This window comes from Schistocerca cancellata, chromosome 9 (assembly GCF_023864275.1).
Source record: "Schistocerca cancellata isolate TAMUIC-IGC-003103 chromosome 9, iqSchCanc2.1, whole genome shotgun sequence".
In the NCBI taxonomy this organism is placed as follows: Eukaryota; Metazoa; Arthropoda; class Insecta; order Orthoptera; family Acrididae; genus Schistocerca; species Schistocerca cancellata.
Window position 1 is genome coordinate 187,235,395 of NC_064634.1, and position 18,039 is coordinate 187,253,433.

Here is an 18,039-nt window from a genome sequence, read left to right on the forward strand (position 1 = left end):
TGTTGACGCACTTGTTAGATCGATTACTGCAGCTACAATGGCAGATTATCAAGATACAAGTGACTTTGAACCTGGTGGTATAGTCGGCACACGAGCGATGAGACACAGCATCTACGAGGCAGCGATGAAGTGGGGATTTTTCCGTACGACCGTTTCACGAGTGTACCGCGAATGCCAGGAATCTGGTAAAACATCAATTCTCCGACATCGCTGCGGTCGGAAAAAGATCCTGCAAGAACGGGACCAACGACGATTGAAGAGAATCGTTCAGTGTGTCCGAAGTGCAACCCTTCCGCGAACTGCAGCAGGTTTCAGTGCTGGCCATCAACAAGTGTCATCGTGCCAACCATTCAACGAAACATCATCGATATGGGCTTTCGGAGCCGAAGCCCACTCGTGTATCTTTTATGACTTCACGACACAAAACTTTACGCCTCGTCTGGACCCGTCAACAACGTCATTGGACTGTTGATGACTGGAAACATGTTGCCTGGTCGGACGAGTCTCGTTTAAAATTGTGTCGAGCGTATGGACGTCTATGGTTATGGAAAAAACGTGAATAATCAATGTACCTTGCATGTCAGCGGGGGACTGTTAAAGCTGGTGGAGGCTCGGGAATGGTGTGGGGCGTGTGCAGTTGGAGTGACATGGGACCCCTGATACGTTTAGATACGACTCTGACAGGTGACACATACGTCTGATCACCTGTATCCATTCATGTCCGTTGTCTATTGCGACGGATTTGGGCAATTCCAGAAGGACATTGGGCACCCCACGCGCCCGGAATTGCTACAGAGTGGCTCCAGGAACACTCTTCTGAGTTTAAACATTTCCGCTCACCACCAAACTCCCCAGACATGAACATTATTGGGCATATCCGGGATGTCTTGCAATGTCCTGTTCAGAAAAGATCTCCACCCCCTTGCACTCCTGCGGCAGGATTCATGGTGTCAGTTCCCTCCAGCACTACTTCAGACATAGTCGAGATCGTGCCATGTCGTGTAGCGGTACTTTTGCGTTTTCGTTGGGGCTCTACACGGTATTAGGCAGGTGTACCAGCTTCTTTGGCTCTTCAGTACATGACACACAGACACATATTTCTTATCTTGAAATGCAGGTAACATATTCAAGCTTTTGTGTACATACACACACAATTAATAAATTTCGACGTGTAGCCCTTTCGCTGACACAAAGATATTCAAGCGAAATTCCAGTTCCACCCATGTGTTGGTCAAAACTTCGTGAAGTATGGATGTTACGATGTCAGTAATTCTACACCGTAACGTTGCGATGTCGTTCGCCGTTGTTTTCTAAACCTGGTCCTTGAAGTATCCCCAAAGAAAGAAATCAAGTTGTCTTACGGATGGTGATCGTGGAAGCCAGTTAACGGGACCACCAATCCCGATCCATTTTCCGAGAAAAGTTGTATCCAGATGGGCACAAACAGCTAACCCCAGTGAGGTGGTGCACCATCTCGCTGGAAAATTAGGTCCAGAATTTACTGAATCTGTGGCAAGACAAATAACTGCGATATATCAAGATAGTTATTGATTGTGATTGTCGTTTCACTGAAAAAGAAAGGTACTATGATCTTATTTTGCATAAAATCGCACCACATGTTTAACTTAGGGCTATCTCCGATGGTTTCAGACACAGCGTGGGTATCTCAGACACCCACATCAAAGCACTCTGTCGGTTGTCAATACCATTCAAATGAAATGTGAACTCATCTGGGAAAAGGTCACGTTTGGACACACACAATCTTTTTCAATCTCAGCCAGCATGGGAACAGAACATTCATAACGAACATGGCAATCCGTTGGATGGAGGGACTGCACGATCTGGAACTTGTAGGCACGGAAAAGAAGTTGTTTATGTCGGATGCGTCGCAATGACGTCATCGAAAACTGCAACTCACATGAGGCTCTGCGGAATGACTTCTTGGGACTTCGCAGGAAGGCATATCTCACTGTCTGAATTGTCTGCGCTCTAGGTAAAGGCCCGCCTGTTCTAGGGTGATCAAAGACGCTCCCGTTTCCTTCAATTTCGCATACCTCATCTTGATGCTCTTAACATCTGGTGGCTGTTTGTGGTATAACGTCTCTAATTTTCTCTGGACTGCTTTTGGTGACTGTGTCTCGTGATACCAGAAGGAAACATTGGACCTTTCCTGGTTTGAGTACATGTTGTTTGCAATTGGTGGCCGATTCCGCTTATGTTACGGCGCTGGGCACTGTAACAAACAAAGCAACAGTAATTATGTATGTACACAAATACTTGAATCTGTCACATGCAGCCGACCGGTGTGGCCGAGCGGTCTGGAGCCGCGCGACCGCTACGGTCACAGGTTCGAATCCTGCCTCGGGCATGGATGTGTGTGATGTCCTTATGTTAGTTAGGTTTAAGTAGTTCTAAGTTCTAGGGGACTGATGACAGATGCTAAGTACCATAGTGCTCAGAGTCATTTGAACCATTTTGTCACATGCAATTCAAAACAAAATGTGTTTGTCTACGTGCCGTATTTTATGCCTTATGAATGTAATCAGGAAAAGGCTTGTGGGACAGCCAGTATTTTGAAGGATGTGTTACTAGACCTTTCACGACATACACTGCCTATCAGAAAAAAGTGCAGCACCCAGAACGGAAAGAGGAAGCGAAATGAAACTTCACACGTTGAGAAGGGTATGTTATTGCAGTGATTACGAAATCGAGACAAATTTACAAGGAACTTGATAGTATGGGCCTACTTTTGTTGGCAAGGGTGTCAGGAAACTCACTATGTCCACTCCTGAGCCAGGCTGCCACAGAATTGCTGTGACTGATGCTTCATATCCTGGATACTAGCATTTGGACGGAATTGACGTAAGAGCTGATCCCATACATATCCTGTCAGGAACTTCGGTCTTATTGGCCACGGCAATACCTCAAAATCATGCAGACAGTTCATAGGGACGCCTAGAATGTGTGCATGAGCATTGTCTTATTGAAAAATGGCACCATGTTACAGTCTCTTGCGAGGCTTAAGGACGCTACCGTAGTTACCGACCACTGTAACCCTGAGTAGTGAGAACCACTATTCATCGTTGAACACAATGTGATGCCATTCATCAGAAATCCATGTTTCCCAGTCACAGAACCACCCATAAGGCAGTCGTTGGTGGATGTGGTCGCACAGAGCCTTTGCGACGAGTAAAACCGCCCTCACGTTCTATGTAAACCAGCATCATACCATTGCCACATTCGAATTCCCCAAAATTCTGGGTACTGCACGATTCGACCAGCTGGCCAGATGGGGAAACACTATGAGGCCCCATTCAAACTCTGTCAGGTGCTGATAACGTTGTCTCACCCGAGTGCGTGATATCTCCGTGTTCTTCAGAGTGATCACCTAGCATATGACGCTGTTCACAGCCTTTATATAACCTACCAGGCCTGTTAACAATATTAAACCCGAACAACACTAATACACTCTGCTGTCAGTTCTAAGTGTTACAGGGAATTGCAAGGGAATTGCAACTCTTAATTACTTACATAACTGCTGATGATGTGTATGCGTACAAAGTTACATTGGCATCCGACCAAGTCTTCTTGATGCTTCACTTCTTTTACCAGGCAGTCTACATAAATATAGGACAACGGCCGTGCCGCAGTGATAACATCGGTTCGCCTTAGATTACCGAAGTTAAACGCTGTCAGGCTGGGCTAGCACTTGGATGGGTGACCATCCAGTCTGCCCAGTGCTGTTGGCAAGCGGTGTGCACTTAGCCCTTGTGAGGCAAACTGAGGAGCTACTTGCTTGAGAAGTAGCGGCTCCAGTCTCGTAAACTGACATACGGCCAGGAAAGCGGTGTGCTGACCACACGTCCCTCCATATTCGCATCCAGTGAAGCCTGGGGGCTGAGGATGAGACGGCGGCCGGCCAATACCGTCGGGTCTTCGTGACCTATTCGGTCGGACTTCAGTTTAATGTACATAAATGTCCCGGTGCATAGGACTGAGAACTCTATGAGATTTTCCGTGAACGGCGCCTTTGCAGACGTCTACAGTTGTACTCCAAAAGTGTGGCGGAGGATTCGTAATGTACCAGCACAATCCGACATCTAGACTGGCGGCACTCAGTGATGCAAGAATTGTCTCTTAGCCTGTCGTCACAGGAGTTGTGGCATTCATCGTGCAACGCTGTGATTTCATCTCCGCCATGCTGCTGAACGCTCAGAAACGATCCGGTTTGTGCTCACGGTATGTTTGCCTCAACATTGTATATGCCATCGCAGCGCGCTCCAGCCAGAGTTGTCGGCTGCGTATGGCTCTGAAATCACACAATTAGTTTATGAAATAGACAGACGTAAAATTACTGCCTCAGTTCTACTGAACCGCACATATACTTGTCCATCTACTAGTCATGTTGTCCTCTCTATAGTATACGTAAATCAAACATCAATATCCACCAACATGTTTTAAGACAAAAAGGAAAGCTTCACATCTAGTCAGTAACGAAATCCATACATATTATAAAAATGTATATATGTTGTTGTTGTGGTCTTCAGTCCTGAGACTGGTTTGATGCAGCTCTCCATGCTACTCTATCCTGTGCAAGCTTCTTCATCTCCCAGCACCTACCGCAATCTACATCCTGCTGAATCTGCTTAGTGTATTACCCTCCACGCTGCCCTCCAATACTAAATTGGTGATCCCTTGATGTCTCAGAACGTGTCCTACCAACCGATCCCTTCTTCTAGTCAAGTTGTGCCACAAACTTCTCTTCTCCCCAAACCTATTCAATACTTCCTTATTAGTTATGTGATCTACCCATCTAATCTACAGCATTCTTCAGTAGCACCACATTTCGAAAGCCTCTATTCTCTTATTGTCTAAACTATTTATCGTCCACGTTTCACTTCCATACATGGCTACACTCCATACAAATACTTTCAGAAACGACTTCCTGACACTTAAATCTATACTCGATGTTAACAAATTTCTCTTCATCAGAAACGCTTTCCTTGCCATTGCCAGTCTACATTTTATATCCTCTCTACTTCGACCATCATCAGTTATTTTGCTCCCCAATAGCAAACTCCTTTACTACATTAAGTGTCGCATTTCCTAAACTAATTCCCTCAGCATCACCCGATTTAATTCGACTACATTCCATTATCCTCGTTTTGCTTTTGTTGATGTTCATCTTATATCCTCCATTCAAGACACTGTCCATTCCGTTCAACAGCTCTTCCAAGTCCTTTGCTGTCTCTGATAGAATTACGATGTCACTGGCGAACCTCAACGTTTTTATTTCTTCTCCATGGACTTCAATACCTACTACGAATTTTTCTTTTGTTTCCTTCACTGCTTGCTCAATATACAGATTGAATAATATCTGGGAGAGGCTACAACCCTGTCTCACTCCCTTCCCAATCACTGCTTCCCTTTCATGTCCCTCGACTCTTATAACTATATGTATGTATGTATACAGGGTGTTACAAAAAGGTACGGCCAAACTTTCAGGAAACATTCCTCACACACAAATAAAGAAACGATGTTATATGGACATGTGTCAGGAAACGCTTAATTTCCATGTTAGAGCTCATTTTAGTTTCGTCAGTATGACTGTACTTCCTAGATTCACCGCCAGTTGGCCCAACTGAAGGAAGGTAATGTTGACTTCGGTGCATGTGTGACATGCGACTCATTGCTCTACAGTACTAGCACCAAGCACATCAGTGCGTAGCATCAACAGGTTAGTGTTCATCACGAACGTGGTTTTGCAGTCAGTGCAATGTTTACTAATGCGGAGTTGGCAGATGCCCATTTGATGTATGCATTAGTACGGGGCAATAGCCGTGCCGCGGTACGTTTGTATCCAGACAGATTTCCAGAACGAAGGTGTCCCGACAGGAAGACGTTCGAAGCAATTAATCGGCGTCTTAGGGAGCACGGAACATTCCAGCCTATGACTCACGACTGGGGAAGACCTAGAACGACGAGGATACCTGCAATGGACGAGGCAATTCTTCGTGCAGTTGACGATAACCCTAATGTCAGCGTCAGAGAAGTTGCTGCTGTACAAGGTAACATTGACCACGTCACTGTATGGAGAGTGCTACGGGAGAACCAGTTGTTTCCGTACCATGTACAGCGTGTGCAGGCACTATCAGCAGCTGATTGGCCTCCACGGGTACACTTCTGCGAATGGTTCATCCAACAATGTGTCAATCCTCATTTCAGTGCAAATGTTCTCTTTACGGATGAGGCTTCATTCCAACGTGATCAAATTGTAAATTTTCACAATCAACATGTGTGGGATAACGAGAATCCGCACGCAATTGCGCAATCACCTCATCAACACAGATTTTCTGTGAGCGTTTGGGCAGGCATTGTTGGTGATGTCTTGATTGGGCCCCATGTTCTTCCACCTACGCACTTTATCATGATTTCATACGGGATACTCTACCTGTGCTGCTAGAACATATGCCTTTACAAGTACGACACAACATGTGGTTCATGCACGATGGAGATCCTGCACATTTCAGTCGAAGTGTTCGTACGCTTCTCAACAACAGATTCGGTGACCGATGGATTGGTAGAGGCGGACCAATTCCATGGCCTCCACGCTCTCCTGACCTCAACCCTCTTGACTTTCATTTGTGGGGGCATTTGAAAGCTCTTGTCTACGCAACCCCGGTACCAAATGTAGAGACTCTTCGTGCTCGTATTGTGGACGGCTGTGATACAATACGACAGAAGTAATAAAATGAGCTCTAACATGGGAAGTAAGCGTTTCTGGACACATGTCCACATAACATATTTTCTTTCTTTACGTGTGAGGAATGTTTCCTGAAAGTTTGGCCGTACCTTTTTGTAACACCCTGTATATGTATGTTCCACATCCCGTCCTAAACCAATGGACCTATTTCAATCAAACTTGGTGCACATATCACTTGCTATGTAGAAAGAACCGCTGTGGGGTAAGAACCATATATATGTTAAAAAGCAGTGGAGCCCACGCCACGCTAATATCAATACTTTATTCATCCAGTATTTGAGAGTGAGAGCCCTTTGCGACTTATAAGAAACATTACACATAATTTTAAACCATTACGAAACATTTTTCTCGCTGACAACTCTCACAAAATTATGAAGATACATTTACTTAGTACCTTTTCATTGTGCAAGTAGTAAAACTGCCAAGTGAAGTGTGACGTTTTAATTTACAACTTCCTCACTACTAACTGTCATTTTTAACGCAATTTTCTGACAGTATTCACATATCCCACTGAATGTACCAACAAAAATACGTCGGTTTATGACATATAATTCAAGAGGTATGACGTCATAAGCATTGAGCTGCGTAAAAATGAAACTGCAGGGCAAAACTCACTAGAGATATAGCTGATATATATATACATATACGAGGGTGGTTTGGAAAGTTGTCTTCTACCTCACCATTTATGGTTATCCCATCCAGCTCACACCCACCCTGAGATACTTTGGCCTCACCCTCGACCGTCACCTCACCTGGACACCTCACCTCCTGACCATCCAGCAGAAAGCCCATTCCCGCCTCTGCCTCCTGAAACTCCTGTCTGGCCGGACATGGCAACCTTCCACCATCCTCCACACCTACAAATCCTCATCCGTCCTATCCTCTGTTATGCCAGCATTGCCTGGATCTCCACACCCACCCGATTTTACAAGGCCCTCCAAATTCTCGAATGCCCTGCGCTCCGCCTTGCCTTCCCTATCCACCTTCCTTACCCCACACGCCTCGTGTATGACTTCATCCCCTTCCCCCACCTCCTCCTTTTCCTCCGACATCTCTGCATTCTTTACACTGTCCGCAGGCTTGATCGCCCCACCCCCTGGTTTCCCACCCATTGCCGCGCCTCTATTGCCATAACCCTCCATCTCTCCACCTCCACACCCTCCAATTCCTTCATCAGGGCAATTTTCATCACCTCCTCCCCCTCCTGGGTGTTGAACTTTGCTGTGACATCTACCCTTCCTTCCAACTATAAACTGGCCTTGTTCCCCCCTTCCCCAGGGCCCGCTTTTTCCTCTCGCCTTCTTCTCCCAGAGCGGATTTTTCTCCTTCCCTCCCTGACTCCCTGCACCCCCTCCTCGACTGCTTCCCTCCCATGTCCTTCCCTCCCCGTCCTCTTCATCGCGCCCCCCACCCATCTCCCCCCATCTCCTCCCCTCCCTCCCTTCTTCCTCCACCCCCTCTCCTCCCCTCTTTCTTCCCTCCTCCCGCTTCTTTATGCCCCTGGCAGATCCTCTCTGTTTGCTCATTATCATCTGTGTACTACGTCAGTGTTGTGTTTGGTGCTGTTCTCCTGTGCATCAAGAACTGTGGTTTTAATTGTGTGCTGGACTTGTACATAGTGTTATCGTCAGTGATTGTTCTGTGCTATGCCATCTGTCGATCCAGTGTGTGGTTTTGTTTTATGTGCACAAATTTTTTATGGTTTTTATCTCCATTTTACAGTCGCCCCTTTTTTGTTCTCTTCCATGATGTTCCCCTTTTTTATATCGATGTACACCATATTCTCTCCTTTATGTTGTTTTAAATGTCTGCTATTGTATGATTAATGTCTTTCGGCTGAAGAGCAGCGCCTATGCTGCTGCCAGCCCGCCCCGAATGGGGCACTGAAACACAATAAAGGAAAAAAAAGAAAAGTTCTCGGAATCACCACGAGAGTTCAGCGCTAGCGCAACGAGTTGTTCACGTGATATTCATTTGGCTATTGTCTGTAAACACGTACCAAGTCAGTGCTCTTGGAAGAGTTCTGTGGCGGTGACGTGGTTCTGTTGTTGTTCCCGCGAATTGATTTGCGAAGATGGAAAAAATCGAAATTCGAGCAGTTATTATGTACTTCGTGAAGAGAGGTATGAAAGCAAAGGACATTCATTCCAATTTCCAGATTACACTGGGGGACTCTGCTCCTTCATATTCAACTGTTGCCAAGTGGACAAATGAATTTAAATTTAGACAGAAGAGCTTAGATGATGATCCGCGCAGTGGTCGGCCCAGATGTGTCACTACTGCAGAAATCATTGCAAACGTGCACAAAATGGTCACGGAGGAGCACCGATTGAAAGTGCGTGAAATTTCTCATGCATGCCAGATGTCATCTGAAAGGGTATATGCCATTTTAACTGAAGAATTAGAAATGAAAAAATTATCTGCAGGATGGGTGCCGCGACACTTGACGCTGGATCAAAAACGCATGCCGTCGCCATGGCAAAATTACACGAACTAAGGTATTAATTGTTGGCACACCCACCTTATTCACCTGATATGGCTCCGTCAGACTTCCATCCCTTCCCAAACCTGAAAATTTTTCTTGGTGGACGAAGATTCACTTCAAACGAAGAACTGATAGCCAGAGTTGACAACATCGTTGGATCAAGTGCATTAATCTACAAGGAGACTAAATTGAAAAATAAAAAAAGTATCAGTGATGTAAGTACTTATTTCCTATTCCGTTCCGAGAACTTCTCAAACCACCTTCGTACTTGTGAAATATGTTAAATATATGTGAAGTATATTTGACATGTGCATACGCGGGAAAAGCAGAGGTAAAAAGCTCATCCTGGAATGACGTCAACCAAACTCGTTAAACATATTAGTTATAATCTGGAATATAATACTGTGGCGGTAAGAACCACCAAACTCTTATTGCGGTGAGTGTGATAACATGGAGAGAAGGGAGGAGAAGGAGATGGACAGAGAGAGGGGCCAAGGAGCAACTGGACAGACAGAGAGGACGAAGGAGCATACAGACAGACAGAGAGGGTGAGGAGGAGGGGATAGAAAGGAGTAGGAGATGGAAAGAGATAGGTGTAGGGGGAAATGGGCAGAGAGATGGGGGAGGAGGAGATGGATAGAGAAGGGAAACAAGAGGGAATGGGCAGAGAATGGGGAGGAAAAGGTGGGCAAATACAGGGGAAAGGAGGAGATGGACAACGCGAGGGTAAGCAGAAAATCTACAGAGAAAGGGAAGAGGTGGGGATGGATGGAAAAAGAGGAGAGAAGATGGCTAATGGGGGAAGAAGCAGATGGACGAAGGGGGAGGAGCAGATGGGCAGAGACTGGGATAGGAAGAGATGGGTATAATGGTGGCAAGGAGGAGATGAAAAGGGAGGGTGGGTGGAGGAAGTGGACAGAGAGAGGTGTGGTGGAGGTGAACTAATAGAAGACTGGAATAAATACATACTGAGGTAAGAGGTACTCAGCCACTCATCTTATAAAATCAAATGAAACTGTGTGGTTCCAGAGACCTTTTTCAAGGCTGAATCATCTACATCGTACACATGCAGACTGAAGCAACGAATTAAAATTTGTACCAACGCCAGGATTTGAACCTCCGTCTTCTGCTCACTAATCCTGCTCGAGTCTAGTGAGAATTTCAAGTGGGATGAGGCGTGAATGGCCGTTTGGACTGAGGAGGGAGAAGTGATAGTGTTGTACGTGTAATTGTACAAAGCTCGTGTCCTGGGGTGGCATAGCGATTAGCGAGCAGGAGACGTGGGTTAGAAACCCTGCCTGTAGAAATTTTAACTGGTTGCTTCAGTTTACATATATGTACCTTATAAAAGTTCCATTACAAGTAGTAAAAACTATTTCATCATTCTCACGTTTTAGTAAAACCCTAAGGTAAATCTTACTTGATCGTTGTTTCTGTTTCTACATCCATATTCCGCAAGCCACCTAGCTATGCGTGGCGGAGGGTGTTTTCTTTACCACTCTCATTTCCTCTCATTCCTGTTCCAGTCGCGAATACTTCGCGGGAAGAACGATTGCCGGTAAGCCTAGGTGTGGGATCGAATCTCTCTAATTATACAGGGTGTTACAAAAAGGTACGGCCAAACTTTCAGGAAACATTCCTCACACACAAAGAAAGAAAATATGTTATGTGGACATGTGACCGGAAACGCTTACTTTCCATGTTAGAGCTCATTTTATTACTTCTCTTCAAATCACATTAATCATGGAATGGAAACACACAGCAACAGAACTTACCACCGTGACTTCAAGCACTTTGTTACAGGATATGTTCAAAATGTCCTCCGTTAGCGAGGATACATGCATCCACCCTCCATCGCATGGAATCCCTCATGCGCTGATGCAGCGCTGGAGAATGTCGTATTGTATCACAGCCGTCCACAATACGAGCACGAAGAGTCTCTACATTTGGTACTGGGGTTGCGTAGACAAGAGCTTTCAAATGCCCCCATAAATGAAAGTCAAGAGGGCTGAGATCAGGAGAGCGTGGAGGCCATGGAATTGGTCCGCCTCTACCAATCCATCGGTCACCGAATCTGTTGTTGAGAAGCGTACGAACACTTCGACTGAAATGTGCAGGAGCTCCATCGTGCATGGACCACATGTTGTGTCGTACTTGTAAAGGCACGTGTTCTAGCAGCACAGGTAGAGTATCCCGTATCAAATCATGATAACGTGCTCCATTGAGCGTAGGTGGAAGAAACTAAAATGAGCTCTAACATGGAAATTAAGCGTTTCCGGAAACATGTCCACATAACATCATTTCTTTATTTCTGTGTGAGGAATGTTTCCTGAAAGTTTGGCCGTACCTTTTTGTAACACCCTGTATATTAATGGTGTTTCGCGAGATATACGCAGAAGGAAGCAATATATACTGACGAGAAAAAATCGCACCATCAAAAAGTAATTAATACACAGTAATGAAATTTCGGGAATACATTCGACTAGGTAAAATATTTAGGTGATTGGCATTGCAAGACTACAAGTTAATTTTTTATTTTTTATTTTTATTCACTTATTTATTAGTCATTAGTCTTCTGACTGGTTTGAAGCGGATCGCCACGAGGTTCTCTCCTGTGCCAACCTCTTAATATCATAGTAGCACTTGCAACCTATGTCCTCAATTATTTGCTGGGTGTATTCCAATCTCTGTTTCCCTCCACAGTTTTTACCCTCTACAGCTCCATCTGCTACCATGGATGTTATTCCCTGATGACCTACCTAACACGTATCCTACCATCCTGCCCCTTCTTCCTGTCAGTGTCTTCCATATATTTCTTATCCCGCCGATTGTCCAGAGAACCTCCACATTCTTTACCTCATCAGTCCATTTAATTTCATCATTCTTCTGTAATACTACATCTCAAAAGCTTCGATTCTCTTCTGTTCTGGTTTTCCCAAAGTCCATGTTTCACTACCACACAATATGACAGAGAGTGAGTTACTGTGAACAGTCCGTTGATAGGGTTGTTCTCATCAGAAGCGATAGCAAACCAACACCATCAACAATAGTTCACTTATACAAGTCGGTGTAGCAAGCCGAAGATGAAGAGATACAGAAAGTATATGACGACATTGAATGGATATTGCAATACGTAAAAAGAGATGAAAATCTAATAGTCATGGGGAACAGGAATGCGGTTTTAGGGGAAGGAGAAGAGGAAAGAGTTACGGGAGAATGTGGGGTTGGCAGTTGAAATGAGAGAAGAGAATGAGTAATTGAGTTCTTTAATAAATTTCAGCTAGACATAGCGAATACTCTGTTCAATAATCACAAGAGGAGGAGGTGTACTTGGGAAACGGCGGGAGGTACGGCAAGATTTCAGTCTGATTACATCACGATCAGGCATATTCCGATATCAGATGTTAGTTTGTAAGGCGTACCCAGGAGTAGATATAGACTCTGATCACCATACAGTAGTGATGAAGAGAAGGTTGAAGTTTAAGAGACTAGTCAGGAAAAACCAATGCGCAAAGCAGTGGGATACGGAAGTACTAACAAGGGAATCTCCCCATCGCACCCCCCTAAGACTTAGTTATAAGTTGGCACAGTGGATAGGCCTTGAAAAACTGAACTCAGATCAATCGAGAAAACAGGAAGAAATTGTGTGGAACTATGAAAAAAATAAGCAAAATATACAAACTGAGTAGTCCATGGCAAGATAGGCAACATCAAGGATAGTGTGAGCTCAGGAGCGTCGTGGTCCGGTCGTTAGCGTGAGCAGCTGCGGAACGAGAGGTCCTTGGTTCACGTCTTCCCTCGAGTGAAAAGTTTACTTTTTTTATTTTCGCAAAGTTATGATCTGTCCGTTAGTTAATTGACGTCTCTGTTCACTGCAATAAGTTTAGTGTCTGTGTTTTGCGACCGCACCGCAAAACCGTGCGATTAGTAGACGAAAGGACGTGCGCCTCCAATGGGAACGGAAAACATTTTATCGCAAGGTCATAGGTCAACCGATTCCTCCACAGGTCAACACGTCTCATATATTCTATACGACACTGGTGACGGCATGTGCGTCACATGACAGGAATATGTTGTCGACCCACCTAACTTGTACACTTGGCGAATGGGTAAAAAGATTCTTCTACTTTGCCCGACTTAGGTTTTCTTGTGGATGTGATAATCACTCCCAAAAAAGTGATGAAAACATAAGAGTTTGTCAGATAATAATTGTCTGAAAATAAAAAATTAAACTTTTCACTCGAGGGAAGACCTGAACCAAGGACCTCTCGTTCCGCAGCTGCTCACGCTAACTACGAGACCACGGCGCTCCTGAGCTCAAACAATCCTTGATGTACCTATCTTGCCATGGACTACTCAGTTTGTATATTTTGCTTATTTTTTTTATAGTTCCACACAACTTTTTCCTGTTTTCTCGATTGATCTGTGTTCAGTTTTTCAAGGCTTATCCACTGTGCCAACTTATAACTAAATCTGAGGGGGGTGCGATGGGGAGGTTCCCTTGTAAGGAATGAAGGTATATTCTTGAAGTTCTCTGATGCTGTAGATACTGCGATAAGGAATAACTCAATAGGCGAGGGCAATCAGAGAAGTTGGAAAGAAAAATGCTGTTAAAGAGAAGGTAGCTGCAATGAAACCGAGGGTTACACGAAAAATAATCCAGTTAATCGATGAAAGAAGGAAGTACAAAAATATTCAGTGAAATTCAGGAATGCAGATATAAAAGTCCTTTGCGGACGAAATAAACTGAAAATACAGGAAAGCTAGGGCGAAATGGCTGCAGGAGAAATATGAAGAAATTAAAAAATAAGTGATTGTCGGAAGGACTGACTCAGCAACCTCAGTGAAATTAACCTTCGGGGAAATTAAAAACAAGAATGGTAACATTAAGAGTGCAATGAGAATTCTACAGCTACATGCAGAGAAGAGAGCGGATAGATGGAAAGAGTACATTGAAGACTGCGATGACCTCTGATAACGTGATAGTACAAGAAACAGTAGTCGATATAGAAGAGATAGTGTATCTTGACTTGAATCAGAACTTTATGTTAGTTTTGGAAGACTTACGATCGAATTAGGCAGAAGGGAGAGATAACATTCCATCAGAATTTCTAAAATCCGTAGCACAAAACGACTATTCACGTTGGTGTATGCAATGTATTAGTCTGGCGATATACCCTCTGACTTTCAGAAAAACATAATCCACACAATTCCGAAGATTGCAAGAGCCGACAAGTGAGAGAATTATCGCTCAATCAGCTTAACATCTGATGCGTCAAAGTTGCTGACAAGAACAATACGCAGAAAAATGGGAAATAAAACTGAGAGTGTGTTAGATGAATATCAGTTTGGCCCTAGGAAAAGTAAAGGCACCAGAGAGGCAATTCTGACATTGCGGTTGGTAATGGAAGCAAGAATGAAGAAAAATCAAGATACGATCATACGTTCTGTCGACCTGGAAAAGGCTCTCGACTATAGAAAATGATGCAAGATGTTTTAAATTCTGAGAAAAATAGGGTTAAGCTATAAGGAAAAATGAGTAATATACAATATGTACAAGAACCAAGAGGGAACAATAAGAGTGCGAGACGAAGAACGAAGTGCTCGGAATAAAAAGAGGGTACGGCAGGGATATAGTCCATTGCCCCTGCTGTCCAATCTATACGCCGAAGAAGCAGTTACGGAAGTAAAAGGAAGGTTCAACAGTGGAATTAAAGTTCAAGTGAAAGGACACCCATCATAAGATTTTCTGATGACATTGCTATCCTCAGAAAAAGTAAATATGAATTATAGGATCTGCTGAATGGAATGAACCGTCTAATAATGTACAGAATATGGATTGAGAGTAAATCGAAGAAAGACGCAAGTAATGAGAAGTAGCAGAAATGACAACAACGAGAAACTTAACATCAGTATTGGTGATCACGAAGTAGATGAAGTTAAAGAATCCTGCTACCTTGGCAGCAAAATAACCCATGACGGTCGGAGAAACGGGGACATAAAGAGCAGACTAGCACTTGCTAAAAGGTCATTCTTAGTCAAGAGAAGTCTACTAGTATCAAACAAAGGCCTTAATTTGGGGAAGAAATTTCTACGAATGTACGTTCGGAGGGCAGCCTCTGTAGCATATTGCAGTCAGCGTTCGTGGAATAACGACGAGAGTGATCCTGCTGTGATACGAAATCGCACACCAGATCGTAACTCCCGCTGTAGGTCCAGTGTTTCTAGCACAGAGACAGGCTGGTAGCAGATCCTCAAGTGGCATCCTTCTAACCAACAGACGGCCGTCGCTGACACCGAGGCATAACCAGCTTTCATGAGAAAATACAACAAACCTCCACGCTGCTCTCAGTGAGCTCTTGCTCGACACCACTGAAGTCGCAAATGGCGGTGGTTTGGAGTCAGGGGAAAGTACGCTACAGGGTGTCTGGCTCGAAACTGTCCTTGAAGTAACCGATTTGTAACAGTTCGTTGTGTCAATGTTGTGTCAACAGCTGCTCAGTTTGCTGCTGCAGATGCAGTTCGATGCCCAAGAGCCTTACGCCGAACACAATGGCCTTCCCTCTCGGTAGCGCCACTTGGCTATCCGGAGCCCGGCCTTCTTACGAGCGTACATTCTCGTCATCACCGTTGCCAGCAATCATGTACAGTGGCTACATTCCTTTCAAGTCTTTCTACAATATCGCAACTTCTTGTGGCCCTATTACATGACCTCGTTCAAAGTCAGTGAGGTGCTGATAATGGCGTCTTTGTCGTCTTAAAGGCGTTCTTGACTAACATCAACTCACCACATCCAATCTCAAAGTTAAACGCGCACAACCGTTGCAGCGTGTATTTAAAGCAAACATGATTTGTATCCACATATCGACGTTACTAGCGCCACTCTTATTCGACTGGCGCAAAATTTTAATACACATCATGTTTCAGATGTAGAAACGCGCCAACCAACTTTTCTTTATGTCGCACAACTCCTTCTTGGTGTTGCGATTTTTTTCGATCGGTGTGTTTGTTGCCTCTTTATGGAACGTCCGCCGTCTGAACTGTAACTGTAAACCACGCCGTGATGCAGAACGCCTCTCTTTCATCGTCTGCTACTGGAGCTGGTTGATCATCTCTGCGGTGCTTCCGTACTTCCTAAATGAACCTGTAAAGAAACACGCTGCTCTTCTTTGGGACTTCTCTATTTCCTCTTTACAGCCAAAGAAACTGGTACACCTGCCTAAAGCAGACACCATACTCAGACACGTAGGAAGAATCTTACGGAAATGTATCTCATCCACGAAAGGCGTTGTTCACCAGATTCTTGAGTATTGTACATCCATCTGGGATCCCTATCAGGTAGGACTGATAGAGGAGATAGAGAAGACCCAATGAAGAGAGGTACTTTTTGTCACGGGAACGCTTAGCTGGCGAGAGAGCGTTACGGAGACGCGAAATAAACTCCATTGGAAGACGTTACAAGAGAGGGGTTATGCATCACGGAGAGACTCACTAGTGAAATTTCGGGATAGCACTTTTCAGGATGAGTCGGACAACATATTACTTCCCCACACACATCTCGCGTATTGACCACGAGGAGACAATTAGAGAAATTAGAGCCAATACAGAGGCTTACCAACAATCATATTTCCCACGCACTATTCGTGAGTGGAATAGGATTGGAGGGATCAGATAGTGGTACCGAAAGTACCCACCGCCACACACGGTTGGGTGGCTTGCGGAGTATGATGTAGATGTAGATGTATCGTGTAGGGCCCCCACGGGCAAGCAGAAGTGTCGTAACACGATGTGGCACGGACTCGACTAATGGCTGACGAAATGCTGGAGGGAACTGGCACCATGAATCTTGCAGGGCTGTCCATATATCGATAAGAGTCCGAGGGGGGACGATCTCTTCTGAACAACACGTTGCAAGGCATCCCAGATATGACCAATAATGTTCACGTCTGGGGAGTTTGGTGGCCAGTGGAAGCGTTTAAACTCAGAAGAGTGTTCCTGGAGCCACTCTGTAGCAGTTCTAGACATGTGGCATGTCGCATTGTCTAGCTGGAATTGCCCATGTCCGCCGGAATGCACAATAGACATGAATGGATGCAGGTGATCAGACAGGATACTTGCGTACTTGTCACCTGTCAGAGTCGTATGTCGACGTATCAGGAGTCCCATATCACTCCAACCGCACACGCCACACACCATTACAGAGCATCCACCAGCTTTAACAGTCCCCTGCTGACATGCAGGGTACATGGATTCATGACGTTGTCTCCATACCCATACACGTCCATCCGCTCGACACAATTTGAAACGAGACTCGTCCGACCAGGCATGTTTCCAGTGATCAACAGTCCAGTGTCGGTGTTTTGACGGGTCCAGGCGAGGCGTAAAGTCTTGTGTCGTGCGGTCATCAAGGGTATATGAGTGGGCCTTCGGCTCCGAAAGCCCATGTCGATGCTGTTACGTTGAACGGTTCGCGCGCTGACACTGATAACCCAGCATTGAAATCTGCAGCAATTTGCGGTAGGATTGCACTTCTGCCATGTTGAACGATTCTCTTCAGTAGTTGTTGGTCTCGTTCTTGCAGGATCTTTTACCAACAGCAGCGACGTCAAAGATTTGACGTTTCACCGGATTCCTGATATTCACGGTACACTCGTACGGGAAAATCCCCACTTCATCACTGCCTCGGAGATGCAGTGTCCCACCGCTTGTGTGCCGACTATAAGATCACGTTCGAACTCATTTAAATCTTGATAACCTGCCATTGTAACAGCAGTAATCGATCTAACAACTG